The sequence below is a fragment of the Girardinichthys multiradiatus genome, chromosome 11 (genome assembly GCF_021462225.1).
Source record: "Girardinichthys multiradiatus isolate DD_20200921_A chromosome 11, DD_fGirMul_XY1, whole genome shotgun sequence".
In the NCBI taxonomy this organism is placed as follows: Eukaryota; Metazoa; Chordata; class Actinopteri; order Cyprinodontiformes; family Goodeidae; genus Girardinichthys; species Girardinichthys multiradiatus.
This window is the reverse complement of record NC_061804.1, coordinates 41,347,166-41,362,799: the sequence shown is the minus strand read 5'-3', so window position 1 is coordinate 41,362,799 and position 15,634 is coordinate 41,347,166.

The following is a 15,634-nucleotide window of genomic DNA, read 5'->3' as shown; positions in this document are numbered from 1 at the left end:
CCAAGTTCAATTTTAGTATTCAGTCTTCTTTAGGAGGATTCTATTCGCATCCCATGTCTTGAATTGATCATATTTACCCACTCTAAGGTTCTCGCTCTTCATCAGACTGTGAAGACGTTCCTTGTCCAAAGACCTGTTCAGGTGATCCCACAGATCTGTCAGATTTAGCTCTGGACTTGTTGATACTATTTGCTTGGATTTCTACTGATGCTGAAAAATTAAATCCCCCTTTTTTTGTAGTCTCCAGTAGCAGACATCTGAAGGTGCTGGGTCAAAACTGACCTGATTGTAATTTCATCCATCTTGACAGAAACCCCAGATCCATCTGAAAAAAAGTAACCACAGATCATGATGTTTTCACCTCTGTTTCAATGAGCTTAAGTTGAGTTTTTTAGGCAATGTTCTGGGATTTTTGTCAAACCCTTTGGAATTCCATTGTTTCACAGGGTCTGAGAACATTAAATGTCAGAAAGATTCTAGTTGGAAATTTGAACTTTAGGGCTGCACGGTGGTGCAGTTGGTAGCACTGTTGCCTTGCAGCAAGAAGGTCCTGGGTTTGATTCCCAGCCAGGGGTCTTTCTGCATGGAGTTTGCATGTTCTCCCCGTGCATGCGTGGGTTCTCACCAGGTACTCCGGCTTCCTCCCACAGTCCAAAAGACATGCCTGTTAGGTTAATTGGTCACTCTAAATTGCCCTTAGGTGTGTGAATGAGTGTGTGCTTGGTTGTTTGTGTGTTGCCCTGTGATGGACTGGTGACCTGTACCCCGCCTCTCGCCCATAGACTGCTGGAGATAGGCACCAGCTCCCCCGCGACCCACTATGGAATAAATGGTAGAAAATGACTGATTGACTATAATTGATTTTAGGTTTGTGCCTAATAAAACAAATTATACTGCAGTGTCATAATATGTTTTTATATTATATAATTTTTGATTTGAATAGTACAGGATAAATGTCACTTTATATGTGGAAAGGGTTTTGAAATTATTTATCATATTCTTATTTTTTTACATCACAACCCAAAAGGCTCTTTTGAGTGCTTTTTTGATCAAAATCTAAGCTGAAAGTTTAGTGTGTGGGATAAATTCCCCCACCACTTAATAAAGTAGTTTATACAATCACGTATAACGGCAAAATCTTGAAATCATCATCTCTGTGTGAGCATGTCAGTCTTTCAATTGTTTGTTGTGAAATTCTGTCACTTCTTTACAACCTTCTTTCGGTTCACTTAGATTAGGTGCTATTCAGTTAGTCACAGCTCTGAGATCTGGAGTCTGGACTACTCTGTTTCTATGGAAGCAAATCATTCCCATATTTCAAATGAAAAAGCATTTTCAGAAATGCTTATTCATTTTAAGAATGTGGCTGCATTGTTTGACTCATAAACGAAATTAGTTATCAATAATCCTATTTGCATTTGCATTTTCTTCTTCAAGACTGCTCATTCCTTCACTAAATTAAAATGAAAAAGAAAAAGACATTTGAGATTTATTTTTCAAAATGTACCCCAGCAAATAGATACCAAAATTCAATTTGAAATGTAAAATTTGAAAATGAAAAAGCATTTCAAAGAAATGCTTTTTCATTTTAAGAATGTGGCTGCATTATTTGACCAGCAGTGATTGATTACTAATTTCATTTATGAGTCAAACAATGCAGCCACATTCTTAAAATGAAAAAGCATTTCTGAAAAAGTTTGAAATATGGTAACGATTTGCTTCCATATGTTTCGGACAAGTTTTAACAATCAGGAAAACTTCCAGTTATATTTAGGAAAACAGTTCATAGTTAACTAAATGTTCTATGGCTACACAATCAGACCAAGTAATTAACCACCCACCACCATACTTCACAGTTCTGAGAGAAAAGGTTTTCCGAAAGTAGACCCCTTTAAAAAAACACATACTTGTTCATTTTGTTCATTAAGTATGTAAAAACCCCAGTACTGTTCTAACATGTTTACCATGACTGTTAGCATCACTTAAATGAAGTTTACAGGTTTTGATTTTGAGGGAAGAAAACCAACACCAGCAAAAAGGACTCCAGCATTTCCTTACAGCAATTGAATAATGCCAGGCTTGAACAGTTATGATGAAAGCAACTTGTATGCTGGAATGCCCATTAGGTTACAGAAATACTTACTCACTTACACAAGCTGTACAATATAACAGCATGGATTAGAGAAAATGGTGCTTGAATTTTATTTTATTGCCCCTTGCATTTTCTCAGAAGAAGTGAGCAACCGTTCATAACTCCGCAGAACCCTTTCCTAAAGCACCGTGAACTTTGAAAGGAATCCTGGCAAACTGCCTGACCGGTGTCAGAATAGCTTGATATCAAGCTGCAGCTGCACCCCGGGCTACACTTAGCTATTAGGTGAGAACAAATTAGCTCAAGTAGTTCAAGATTGGAGAAAGTTATGTCATTTCAAAGAATGTTCTTAAAGAATCAATGCATTTCTAATGTTTAAAGGAATATAAATTAATTTAAGTGAAGCATGACAAGCACAGTTACATTATGTGCTTGGCAGTTCAGGACAATGACGTATGAAGGGACTATAAATAACACCTTTATGACGGACTATATTTAAAGCTCTCACAGCCAGTTCAGCACCTGTCTGAGAAGAACTGGCCTATATTCACATCAAAGACACGGAGTAACATGTTAATTCATGGGGCAGATTTTCTCTTGCATGTGTCCATGAACAAGTAAAATATATCACATCATCTGATGGATTAAATCTTTGTCAGGTTTGGCATCACCAGTGATACCCACCAGTATCTAAACAAATTTTGGAAGCTGAAACTAGATTTTAAATGTCTATCACATGAAAATGTTGTAGTGAAAAGTCCTAAACCACTAAAACTTTAGTCATGCGTATGTATCATGATCAGGGGCAACGCTATAATTATACTAGGCTTGCTGGTGCTATCTGCACCCTGTCAGACGCCAACCCCCACCCATGAAGGAGTCCTGATTCAATTTCATCGACTCAGTTTTCTATTCATCTAGGCCTGGGCCTAGAATTATTTTAACTCTTCACAAAAAGCTGCAAAGAATGCTTTGCTGCAAACTTCAGACAAACACACTCTCATAGCCAATGCTGATACAGAAACTGTGGAAGGGTATGTCCACCTCATTTATTTATTGCAACAGCATTAACTTTAACCAGGTTCAACGCTAAAGAGATTGGCATTACCCTCTCAACAGGATTTAGTAGACGGAAACACATAAGTAAAGTTCAGCATGTTAATTAAAAGATTTATTTAAAAAGGTGACTGTAGCTCAGTAGGAACTCAGTAGTTGTCTTGCCATCAGAAGGTTGTGGGTTGGAGTCCAGCTTCCTCCTGCCATATGTCAATGTGCCCCTGGGCAAGGCACTTAACCTCAAGTTGGTGTATGAATGTGTGAGCGTTAGTGAGTGCAATTGGGTGAATGTGGCTCTAGTGTAAAGCACTTTGAGTGGTCTGTATGACTGGAAAAGCACTATATAAGTTCAGTCCATTTAACATATCATGCTTTAAACTCCTTCCTTTTCACGCTTGAATCATTCAGTTGTGGTCTATTGTTTGGTGTGGTCTCATTTAATGCTACTGAGGCACGCCACTCCCCGCCCCTCTCCAGGTCAAAGAGCTTTCCACTCCACCTCGTTAAGCCATTTTTGTAGTTTGTTTTATCAGCTAATATTTTGGATGTTCAGTTCCATTTCTTTTTTAATTGCTATGTTCATGTTGTATTGTTTTAGTTTCTTTGCTTAATTTTTTATTACATATTTTTATTGATTTTTTTCTCTAATACAACACAAACATCTTAACTTTACAAACAGATATTTAAACCCCTTTACATTCACATACAATCATACCTCAAACCTGCATAGTTCATGTTCAAGAGCAGAACTCAAAAGAGGGGGTCCATGGAAGCAATAGAGACTTTTGTGTTAGTAAAACCTCCAGTGATTATGACTGGAGGTGGGAATGGACTCATGTACACCCTCCAGAGATTTGCAGATTCCTGCTGTTTGTGCTTGGCAAAGTACAGTATGTTAGTCTTTCCAGGCATAGAGAATCTGACATGTTCTTCTTCAGAGTACCAGGGAGGGGTCATCCATTCTCCTATAACATATTGCAATAGTTCTTAGCTTAAACTAATCCATAATCTAGTCATTTTGTTTGCTTCTCTGATTGTTAAAATTTCATTGGTAGATTATAAGTACATCGAGTTTAACCTTGAGAGGAATTCTACATTAAACAATTCAGACAATTGTTAAAATCTTTTCGAAATTACTGTATTTTAGGACTTCCCACAGAGTTCTTTTTTCAATTAAGCATTTAGTGCAAATATGTGGAGTATCAATGGACATATGATGGACCCTGACAGGTGTTATAAATGTTCTCATGAGCCATTTATATTGCAGAAGTTTAAATTGTGTATTTATCGTTTATTTTTGTGCTTTTAAACAAGCCTGATTCTAATCATTTTCATCTATGTCTTTTAGGATATCCTTTTTCCAAGCATCTAACGTATACTTTGCTGAGACATCAGGGGAAAGCATCAATAAGCTATAATACACAGAAAGAAAACCTTTCCTATTTAAATTCCCAACGCAGACCTCCTCCATTGCATTACAGTGCAATCTATTTCAATTTTGATGACATAAAGATTTTTAACTGTTAATATTTAAAAGTGGTTTGGGGGGTATTAGATATTTTTACATCACTGGTCAAAAGTGAGCAACACACCATCTGCATATAGATCTTTAACTTTCTAAATGCCTTTAATCTTGCATATTTTAAACCCTCCATCATTTTTACCAGGAGTAAATTTCATTACCCCAAATGGGGGTAAATTGCGAAAGCAATGGAGAATCACCCACATGTTTAAGTTCTGCATGCAGGTTATAACTATATTCTTCAAAAAGGGTTCTTTGTGTTCTTTTTTTGTGTCTTAATATCTACAGAATATAGGAAAGTTTTTCAGGGAAAATCTGGAACAGATAGTTGCTAAATGTCTAGCCAGACTGGGGGAGTTATCAGGCAAAAATAATGAAGAGCTGATGTTAGGTGGGCAATCATGTAATACCATCTGAGATCGGGAGCTTGAAGTCCATCTCTTTCATAGGGCACATGTATATTAACTTTAGGCAGAGTCTTGTTTTCCTGTTGCTCTAAATAATTGGTTGAATAGTTTGTTCAACTATTTTTAGTTTGTTCAAGGGCTGCATGGTAGCACTGTTGCCTTGCAGCAAGAAGGTCCTGGGTTTGATTCCTGGCCTGGGGTCTTTCTGCATGGAGTTTGCATGTTCTCCCTGTGCATGTGTGGGTTCTCACCGGGTACTCTGGCTTCCTCCCACAGTCCCTGCCTGTTAGGTTAATTGGTAACTCTAAATTGCCCTTAGGTGTGTGTTTGTGTGTTGCCCTGCGATGGACTGGCGACCAGTCCAGGGTGTACCCCACCTCTTGCCCATAGACTGCTGGAGATAGGCAGCTCCCCTGTGACCCACTATGGAATAAGTGGTAGAAAATGACTGACTCGTTTGTTCAAACTGTCATAGAATGAAGCTGACAGCAGCAGAAGTGTTTGAATACAAAAATATTGGCAATATTGTAGTTTTTAGGATATTTATTCGATATCAGATTTGCCCTTACATATAGTGCTTCCGTGACCTCATAATTTGCTGCATTTATTTCATTTAGGTTTGGGATGATCTTAATGCCCAAATATTTAAAACCTTCTGTAGTTGTTTTAAATGGAGTGACCAAAACAGGACTTCTTACTTCCTCATTAAGAAACATTCAATCCGATTTAGAGATATAAAGTTTATATGCTGAGAATTCTTTAAAACTTTTTTATTTACATTACTAAACTGGGGATGCCATTAACTCTCCTCCAGTTCTGTATTTCTCACAACTATAGTAAGTGCTTCTTTTGCTAACACAAAAGGTACTGGCAACAGTAGCCCACTGTAGATGAAATGGTTTTGACATGTTACTTGCACTGCCATACTTGCACAATGATCACCTGCACTGTTGTATTTCTCTTGCATCTTATACTGCTCTATATTTACTCTCACTCACTTAAAACTGTGCACATATATTTATATTATATTGTAGATATGTTTATACTGTTTAATTTGTATTGTATTGCACCGACTACGCCAAAACAAATTCCTTGTATGTCCAAAAACGTACTTGGCAATAAAGCTTTTCTGATTCTGATTCTGATTCTGATTATTGGCTAAAACTTTTGCTGTAGGGTTTGTATACAATAAGCAGATGCATTTCAGAAATGTTTCACCCAATCCGTATTGAGAAGGACCTTTAGCAGAGAATTGCACACTATTCTGTTGAAGGCTTGACATGATAACATCACTGTGTCTTTATTAGTTTTTTCATATAGTACATTTGTCTTATGACAGCCTTGTCTTGTTTTAACAAAACCTTGTTGATCATCTATTTTTAAATTTGTCAAGTATATATTCAATCGTTTAGAGACTGTTTTACACATAATCTGTGTCACATCCCTGATTGCCTTAAAAGAGGATCATTCAGTCAGGGCCTTGATTGGTTTCTTTTTTTTTTTTAAACTGTGTCCTGTCCGGCAGAGAAGCGCTCAGAATTGTTGTCTGAGTGCCAAGAAAAAGCCCAACAGATTTATTTTCACAAGTGAAGCATTACAGCTAACGCTTTAAAGCTCTGCTTGATATTTATAAAAGATTATTTCAATTGTTACGGACACAGAGACAAAAGCGAAAAGGAAAAAATAAGAACACGAAAGAGAGAAAGTTGGGGCGAAAAGGAAAAAGGGAGAGAAGGAGAAAAGAATGGAGAGAAAGAAGGTTGAAGAGAATACAAGATAACACTCTGCTTGCTTCCACACCTGCAGAAACATTTATATTAACAGTTTTTTTTTACCAAAAAGTGCATGGTACTTATGAATGCAAGATATATTTAGTGGTAACTGCAGCTCAATATTTGTGTATCTTTTAACACCTGAATCTAAACACCTGTGGGTCAAAGTGTGAGCGCGCTTGTGTATACAAGGTTTCTCCATCAAAATATGCAATAGCGAGTGTGAGGAGCCACAGACCTGCACCCCTGAACCTGGGACATATACAGAGGAGATCCAAGCCATAGATGTCCAAAGCCCCCCCAGAGCACAGTAACCCCAGGAGAACCATCACCGGGACTACTCTCCCAGGGGAACCAGCCAGCAGCCACAGTACAGAAGCCCCAGGGAGCTGCTGCAACAAGTCCACATGCCCCGGCGGCAGCCGTCTACGCCAAAGCAGATCCAGCCATGGACCCAGAGACCTGAGACATCGGGACATATCACTCCCCAAGCAGAAACACGACAGAGACCATGGTTACAGGCCTCGGCAGCAGCCACCAGGAGTGAGCCCGCACACACCAAAGCACCCAGTCTCGGACACAGAGAACCACAAGTACACTAGTGGGCAGAGACACCAACCACCGGCAGGTAGTGTGGTGGGGACCGCCCCAGCACCTGAACCTGGGCTGGGCTGGGCTTGGGCATGAACCTGAGCCACCCCGACCCGACCCCAGTACCCATCGACCCCCATTCTCCTCTGAAGAGGGGGCTATGTACAAAAGAGGGGTCTACATTGTTATGTTTGACAAGAACCACTCGTTCTCTGATGCTCAGGTCCATTTATTAAGGTAGCTCTGCCATAGCATTTTCAAACAAATCCCTTTACAGGTGTCCCCTATCACACACACTCTATTGTCTAGACACGTTTATGCATTTACACAAACTCAGGGTTGCCACCTAGGGGACACCAGCATCATGCATATAATCATGACATACATGGTCCAAACTAGCACGCCAGCCAGAGCTGCCACAGGATGAAACAGTTCCCACCCCCCAATGAATTCTGATCCTAACCCCATGAGCCCCCCACCCCCAATGATCCCAACATGAAAGTCCCCACAGGGCCACCCCAACCAGGACACAGATATCGAACACATGTCCCCGAACCCAAAAGCCATAAATCCCCTCCCCACAGGAGCTCACCCCACAGGTGAGCTCCATCCTCGAAAAAGCCGACAAAGCCACACCCATACAGCATGAGCTCCACACACAGCCCCACTCGAAGCACCTCCGCCACATCCTGCCCCCCACCACGCAGCACGCCGCGACGGCAAGGCAAGGGCCCCGCGCAACGCCACCCCAGCCTCCGCCCACAGTCGCAACAGGGCAGACACCACCGAGTACCGCCCCCACACCAAGATGGGACAAACTCACCCGGCAAGAGATCCCCGGCCAGTGGCAAGTACTCGGGACCAGGGTCCTCCATCACGACCCCCGCAACCGCACCACATCACCGCCACTGCAGCAATAGCCCAAGGAGAAACATTATCCAGCTCAGCTCTACTATCGCCGCTCAGCTGATCCAAATGTCAGTGACCCCACATCCAAGAAGGGGACACAACCCACCCATGGCTTCTGACAGGTATTAAAGAACTATCAAGGATTGTTTTATCCTCCTCTGAAAGGGTTTGGACTTTTGGAATCTGAGATTCTTGTGCTTTTCCATTTCCAGTATATTCTCATTTATATAACTCTCTAAAATCTTGCTTTATTTTTGATGGTCTGTTTTTATAATACACAATTTAAAGGTGATGCTAGTATCATGTTTTGTATAATTGTCTGATCCACATGCACAGACATTCTCAGGAGACAGGAAAGATTTAAAAGGTTTATTGAACCCGATGAGAATGGTTAGAGAGATCTTGATCTTCTCTGGGAACTGAGACTGCAGCGTCACTAAGGAGGATGTGAGTGGGGGTTGAATGATCAGGAATCATGGAAGGAGAATAATGAAGGCTTACTGGTTGCTGAAGATGATGAAGCCAGGGGAATGAGCGGAAACCAGGGTGAGGTCCAAGTGTGCAAAGTGGATAAGGAGGGCAATGAGGCAGGAGCAGTCAGAGAGTCTTGGCTTGAGCGTTGGAGGACAGACAGGTTGCACGGAGGAGAGGGGAAAATGAGGAGCCTTAAGTTTGCCAGCCATGGAAGAGGTTGTCCAGAAAATCTTGTTAGGAGATAGATGGCTTGAGGCTTGAGATCCAGGAACACTCCAGTGTATGCTTGAAGTCAGCACAGGGAAACCTTTAACGAGAAATAAACAAGAGGAGAAAGTCAGACTAAGTAGCCACATGAGGAAACACACAGAGATTCAGGAGGCTTGGGTTACCACTATAGGTTAACAGTAAAGCGTCAAAGGACTATCAGTCAGCTCCTTATATACTCCAGCTTGATCTAGAACAGGTGTACTGCTGCAGCAATCAGGCCTCCAAAGCTTCCACACACTGGTAATAGTGCACCCTTCAATGGAGAACCCGGGAACTCCAAACAGACTGACACACACAAGAACACAAACACCCAGATTCCTCACAGCTAGCTATTGTTTTTTCCACTTGCATTTCTTTTTATTCTCCAAGCCAATAATTTACCTGCCTTCTCTCCTCGATCACAGCATGTTTGTTTAGTCCATATTAAGCTACTCTCTCTGCTGTTAATTTATCGTACCTGGCTCTTAGAATAGTAAAAATTCAGTTTTATTGAATTTAGTTTGCCTTTCTAATTTTTTTAATTCTTGATTAAATTGAGTATACCTCACTACTGTAGCTTATAATTTCCCCTTTTATGCAAGCTTTAACCATTCAACTGCCTGGTCAACCAAATGGTTGACCACATTTTTAATCACTAAATTTCAAAGAAGGTAGTGCCTTACCTAACTCAAATTGATTGAGCCATCTCTGCCATTCGGTTGAGGCATGTAATACTAAAAAGATCCACCAGATTACACAGTATACATAAATGATAGGTTCATCTTTCCCTCCTCCAACCAGGAAGTCAAAAACAAAACAAAAAACGAAAACACGCATGGCATCATGACTGTTTTTGGGAAAACTTTGAAAGGTATGTATGCTTTTTTTTTTTTTTTACATATTGTGGCAATAAAGGCATTACTAAACAGAGTTAAATTTAAGCAAATGTAAATAAAACTGATAACATGCTATAAAATGAACTAACTCAAACCAACTAGTGTATCTATTTCTGTACCTTTTTTCTTTATAAGTTGATCTAAGTTACTATGATAAAAGTCCACAAAAAATGTCAGTCAGTCAGTCATTTTCTACCGCTTATTCCATAGTGGGTCGCGGGGGAGCTGGTGCCTATCTCCAGCAGTCTATGGGCGAGAGGCAGGGTACACCCTGGACAGGTCGCCAGTCCATCGCAGGGCAACACACAAACAAACATGCACACACTCATTCATACACCTAAGGGCAATTTAGAGTGACCAATTAACCTAACAGGCATGTCTTTGGACTGTGGGAGGAAGCCGGAGTACCTGGTGAGAACCCACGCATGCACGGGGAGAACATGCAAACTCCATGCAGAAAGACCCCAGGCCGGGAATTGAACCCAGGACCTTCTTGCAAGGCAACAGTGCTACCAACTGCGCCACCGTGCAGCCCACAAAAAATGTAGAAATCATAATTACATTATTACCACTTAACTAAATAACACTAGCTGGTGTACTAATATTACTACCACTGATTATAATTTCATCTTTTTAGTAAGTTTCACAAGATGGACTCTAAAATATTCTACAGCACAAAACTACATATTCCTTTGGTCGTTGTACCAGCAAATTCTCAAGACTCTGATGCAAATCCGAGTGATAATGATGATGACACCATACTGGATCCTGATTATCAGCCCACACATGCAGAGGATTCTAGTGACATATCATTTGAATCCCTGGACAAAGAAGAGGCTCCCTCAACAAGCAGATCATCTAAACAGCCACCTCGTAAGAAGCGCAAAAAGAGCAAACACACTGTAAAAACAGTTTTTCTGGAGGAGATAGAGATCACCTCAAACCTAAATTCCACCTAAGGCCAAAATCAAGGTACAAGAAGGATCTAGAAGCATGAAAACATTGAGGAATGTGAGGTTCCAAATCCAACATTTGAACCCTGTTTTCAAAATGCTCTTTACTGATGAGATGAATGAACATATTGCCCGTCATACAAATCTGTACTCTGCTCAGGAGTTGGGAGATCCAATTAAGACTAGCCCTGAAGAAATTGAGGATTTCTTAGTGATCCTTTTCTACAGTGCCTTGCAAAATTATTTGGCCCCCTTGAACTTATCAACCTCTTGCCACATTTCAGGCTTCAAACATAAAGATATAAAATTAAATTTTTTTGTGAAAAATCAACAACAAGTGGGACACAATCGTGAAGTGGAATGAAATTTATTGGATGTGTCAAACTTCTTTAACAAATAAAAAACTGAAAAGTGGGGCTTGCAATATTATTCGACCCCTTTACTTTCAGTGCAGCAAACTCACTCCAAAGGTTCAGTGAGGATCTCTGAATGATCCAATGTTGTCCCAAATGACTGATGATGATAAATAGAATCCACCTGTGTGTAATCAAGTCTCTGTATAAATGCACCTGCTCTGAGATAGTCTCAGGGTTCTGTTCAAAGCGCAGAGAGCATCATGAAGACCAAGGAACACACCAGGCAGGTCCAAGATACTGTTGTGGAGATGTTTAAAGCCGGATTTGGATACAAAAAGATTTCCTAAGCTTTAAACATCCCATGGAGCACTGTGCAAGCAATTATATTGAAATGGAAGGAGTATCAGACCACTGCAAATCTACCAAGACCCGGCCGTCCCTCTAAACTTTCATCTCGAACAAGGAGAAGATTGATCAGAGATGCAGCCAAGAGGCCCATGATCACTCTGGATGAACTGCAGAGATCTACAGCTGAGGTGGGAGAGTCTGTCCATAGGACAACAATCAGTCATACACTGCACAAATCTGGCCTTTATGGAAGAGTGGCAAGAAGAAAGCCATTTCTCAAAGATATCCAGAAAAAGTCTCGTTTAAAGTTTGCCACAAGCCACCTGGGAGACACACCAAACACGTGGAAGAAGGTGCTCTGGTCAGATGAAACCAAAGTTGGACTGTTTGGCCACAATGCAAAACGATATGTTTGCCATAGAAGCCACTCAGCTCTTCACCCTGAACACACCATCCCCACTGTCAAACATGGTGGTGGCAGCATCATGGTTTGGGCCTGCTATTCATCAGGAGGGACAGGGAAGATGGTCAAAATTGATGGGAAGATGGATGGGGCCAAATACAGGACCATTCTGGAAGAAAACCTGTTGGAGTCTGCAAGAGACCTGAGACTGGGACGGAGATTTATCTTCCAACAAGACAATGATCCAAAACATAAAGCCAAATCTACAATGGAATGGTTCACAAATAAACATATCCAGGTGTTGTAATGGCCAAGTCAAAGTCCAGACCTGAATCCAATCGAGAATCTGTGGAAAGAGCTGAAGACTGCTGTTCACGAACGCTCTCCATCCAACCTCACTGAGCTCCAGCTGTTTTGCAAGGAAGAATGGACAAGTATTTCAGTCTCTCGATGTGCAAAACTGATAGAGACATACCCCAAGTGACCTGCAGCTGTAGTTGCAGCAAAGGATGGCGCTACAAAGTATTAACGCAAGGGGGCCAAATAATATTGCACGTCCCACTATTCAGTTTTTTATTTGTTAAACAGGTTTGACACATCCAATAAATTTCATTCCACTTGTTGTTGATTCTTCACAAAAAATTTGAATTTTATATCTTTATGTTTGAAGCCTGAAATGTGGCAAGATGTTGAAAAGTTTAAGGGGGCCGAATACTTTCACAAGGCACTGTATATGGGTGCTTTCAACTTACCTTCTCTGGAGGATTACTGGAAAAATGTGTCAGGTTTCAATGTGTTTTTTATGTCAAGGAAGAGATTCCAGCTGTTACGCTTGTTCCTTCATTAATAAATTGACAGGGTAATGAGTGTCCGGACCGATTTTACAAAATCAACCACCTACTTGAGATGCTTTGAAAATTATGTTCACTGATACCATCTACAGGTCCTTCTCAAAATATTAGCATATTGCGATAAAGTTAATTATTTTCCATAATGTCATGATGAAAATTTAACATTCATATATTTTAGATTCATTACACACTAATTGAAATATTTCAGGTCTTTTATTGTCTTAATATGGATGATTTTGGCATACAGCTCATGAAAACCCAAAATTCCTATCTCACAAAATTAGCATATCATTAAAAGGGTCTCTAAACGAGCTATGAACCTAATCATCTGAATCAACGAGTTAACTCTAAACACCTGCAAAAAATTCCTGAGGCCTTTAAAACTCCCAGCCTGGTTCATCACTCAAAACCCCAATCATGGGTAAGACTGCCGACCTGACTGCTGTCCAGAAGGCCACTATTGACACCCTCAAGCAAGAGGGTAAGACACAGAAAGAAATTTCTGAACGAATAGGCTGTTCCCAGAGTGCTGTATCAAGGCACCTCAGTGGGAAGTCTGTGGGAAGGAAGAAGTGTGGCAGAAAACGCTGCACAACAAGAAGAGGTGACCGGACCCTGAGGAAGATTGTGGAGAAGGGCCGATTCCAGACCTTGGGGGACCTGCGGAAGTAGTGGACATAGTCTGGAGTAGAAACATCCAGAGCCACCGTGCACAGGCGTGTGCAGGAAATGGGCTACAGGTGCCGCATTCCCCAGGTCAAGCCACTTTTGAACCAGAAACAGCAGCAGAAGCGCCTGACCTGGGCTACAGAGAAGCAGCACTGGACTGTTGCTCAGTGGTCCAAAGTACTTTTTTCGGATGAAAGCAAATTCTGCATGTCATTCGGAAATCAAGGTGGCAGAGTCTGGAGGAAGACTGGGGAGAAGGAAATGCCAAAATGCCAGAAGTCCAGTGTCAAGTACCCACAGTCAGTGATGGTCTGGGGTGCCGTGTCAGCTGCTGGTGTTGGTCCACTGTGTTTTATCAAGGGCAGGGTCAATGCAGCTAGCTATCAGGAGATTTTGGAGCACTTCATGCTTCCATCTGCTGAAAAGCTTTATGGAGATGAAGATTTCATTTTTCAGCAGGACCTGGCACCTGCTCACAGTGCCAAAACCACTGGTAAATGGTTTACTGACCATGGTATCACTATGCTCAATTGGCCTGCCAACTCTCCTGACCTGAACCCCATAGAGAATCTGTGGGATATTGTGAAGAGAACGTTGAGAGACTCAAGACCCAACACTCTGGATGAGCTAAAGGCCACTATCGAAGCATCCTGGGCCTCCATAAGACCTCAGCAGTGCCACAGGCTGATTGCCTCCATGCCACGCCGCATTGAAGCAGTCATTTCTGCAAAAGGATTCCCGACCAAGTATTGAGTCCATAACTGTACATGATTATTTGAAGGTTGACGTTTTTTGTATTAAAAACACTTTTCTTTTATTGGTCGGATGAAATATCCTAACTTTGTGAGATAGGAATTTTGGGTTTTCATGAGCTGTATGCCAAAATCATCCGTATTAAGACAATAAAAGATCTGAAATATTTCAGTTAGTGTGCAATGAATCTAAAATATATGAATGTTAAATTTTCATCATGACATGGAAAATAATGAACTTTATCACAATATGCTAATATTTTGAGAAGGACCTGTACTTACAAGCACAGTGTGGATGAGGTCATGGTAGGGCTGGCAATCTCCAACAATATTTTGCCAACAAGCCAGATAGGCAGGGTTTCAAATTGTTTTGTCGAGCAGATTCATCTGGCATTATTCATGACTTGCTCCTGTACTAAGTGGTCTCCACATTTTTCAATGTTGCCCTCAGTGAACAGGAAGAAAGATTACCCCTAAGAGGCCAACTGGTGACAACACTATGCAAAAACAATTAAACAGCCGCAGCCGTCTGTGGTCTTGTGAAAGCTTTTTACAAGTTTCAGCTTAATTCAGAGCTTGCACACATCTTTGGGTGTCAAGTGCATTGGTACCGTTAGACCAAACCGCACTGGTGGAGCTCCTTTGATGGCAGACAAAGAACTAATGAAAAAGGGCTGTGGAGCTTGTGATTACAGGTCTGCTGAAAAGGTGATTGCAGTAAAATGGTTGTACAACAAATGCCTGTGAGGCTGCCATACAATCCACGCCAACGGGCCCTCTGACCATTATCAGCAGGCAAGGTGGGTGAAGTGTCTTGCCCACGGACACAAAATGATTGAGACAAACCAGCATCCCACTGGTTACAGGATGAACCCTTACCACCTGAGCCACCGTCACCCATATTATCAAATTATTAGAATTATTGAATACTAAAGTAAACTCAGCACGAATAGTACTGAAGATAAAGGTTTGCAAATAAATTCAAACACTCACACATATCAAACACAGAATTTGTCGTGAACAATCCCTGACTGAACATTTGCATTTCCTTGTTGGAAATGCGTCCACCTTCCCTTAACCAAAGTATTTGGAGGGCGTTGATCCAAATCCAGAGCAACTAGTCAACATGACCTCACCAAAACCCCCGATAATACACAGTGTAGACTAACGATATAATACAAACATTTTCCATATAAAGTTTACCCTTGGTAGAAAAAGTATTAACTTAACCCAACACAATTCAAACTAAACAAAGAACTACATATTAACTCAAACTAAGGATTTATCTGCATCCCATAAATGCTTTCATTGCCGATCAGTTTTGTTTGAGCAGG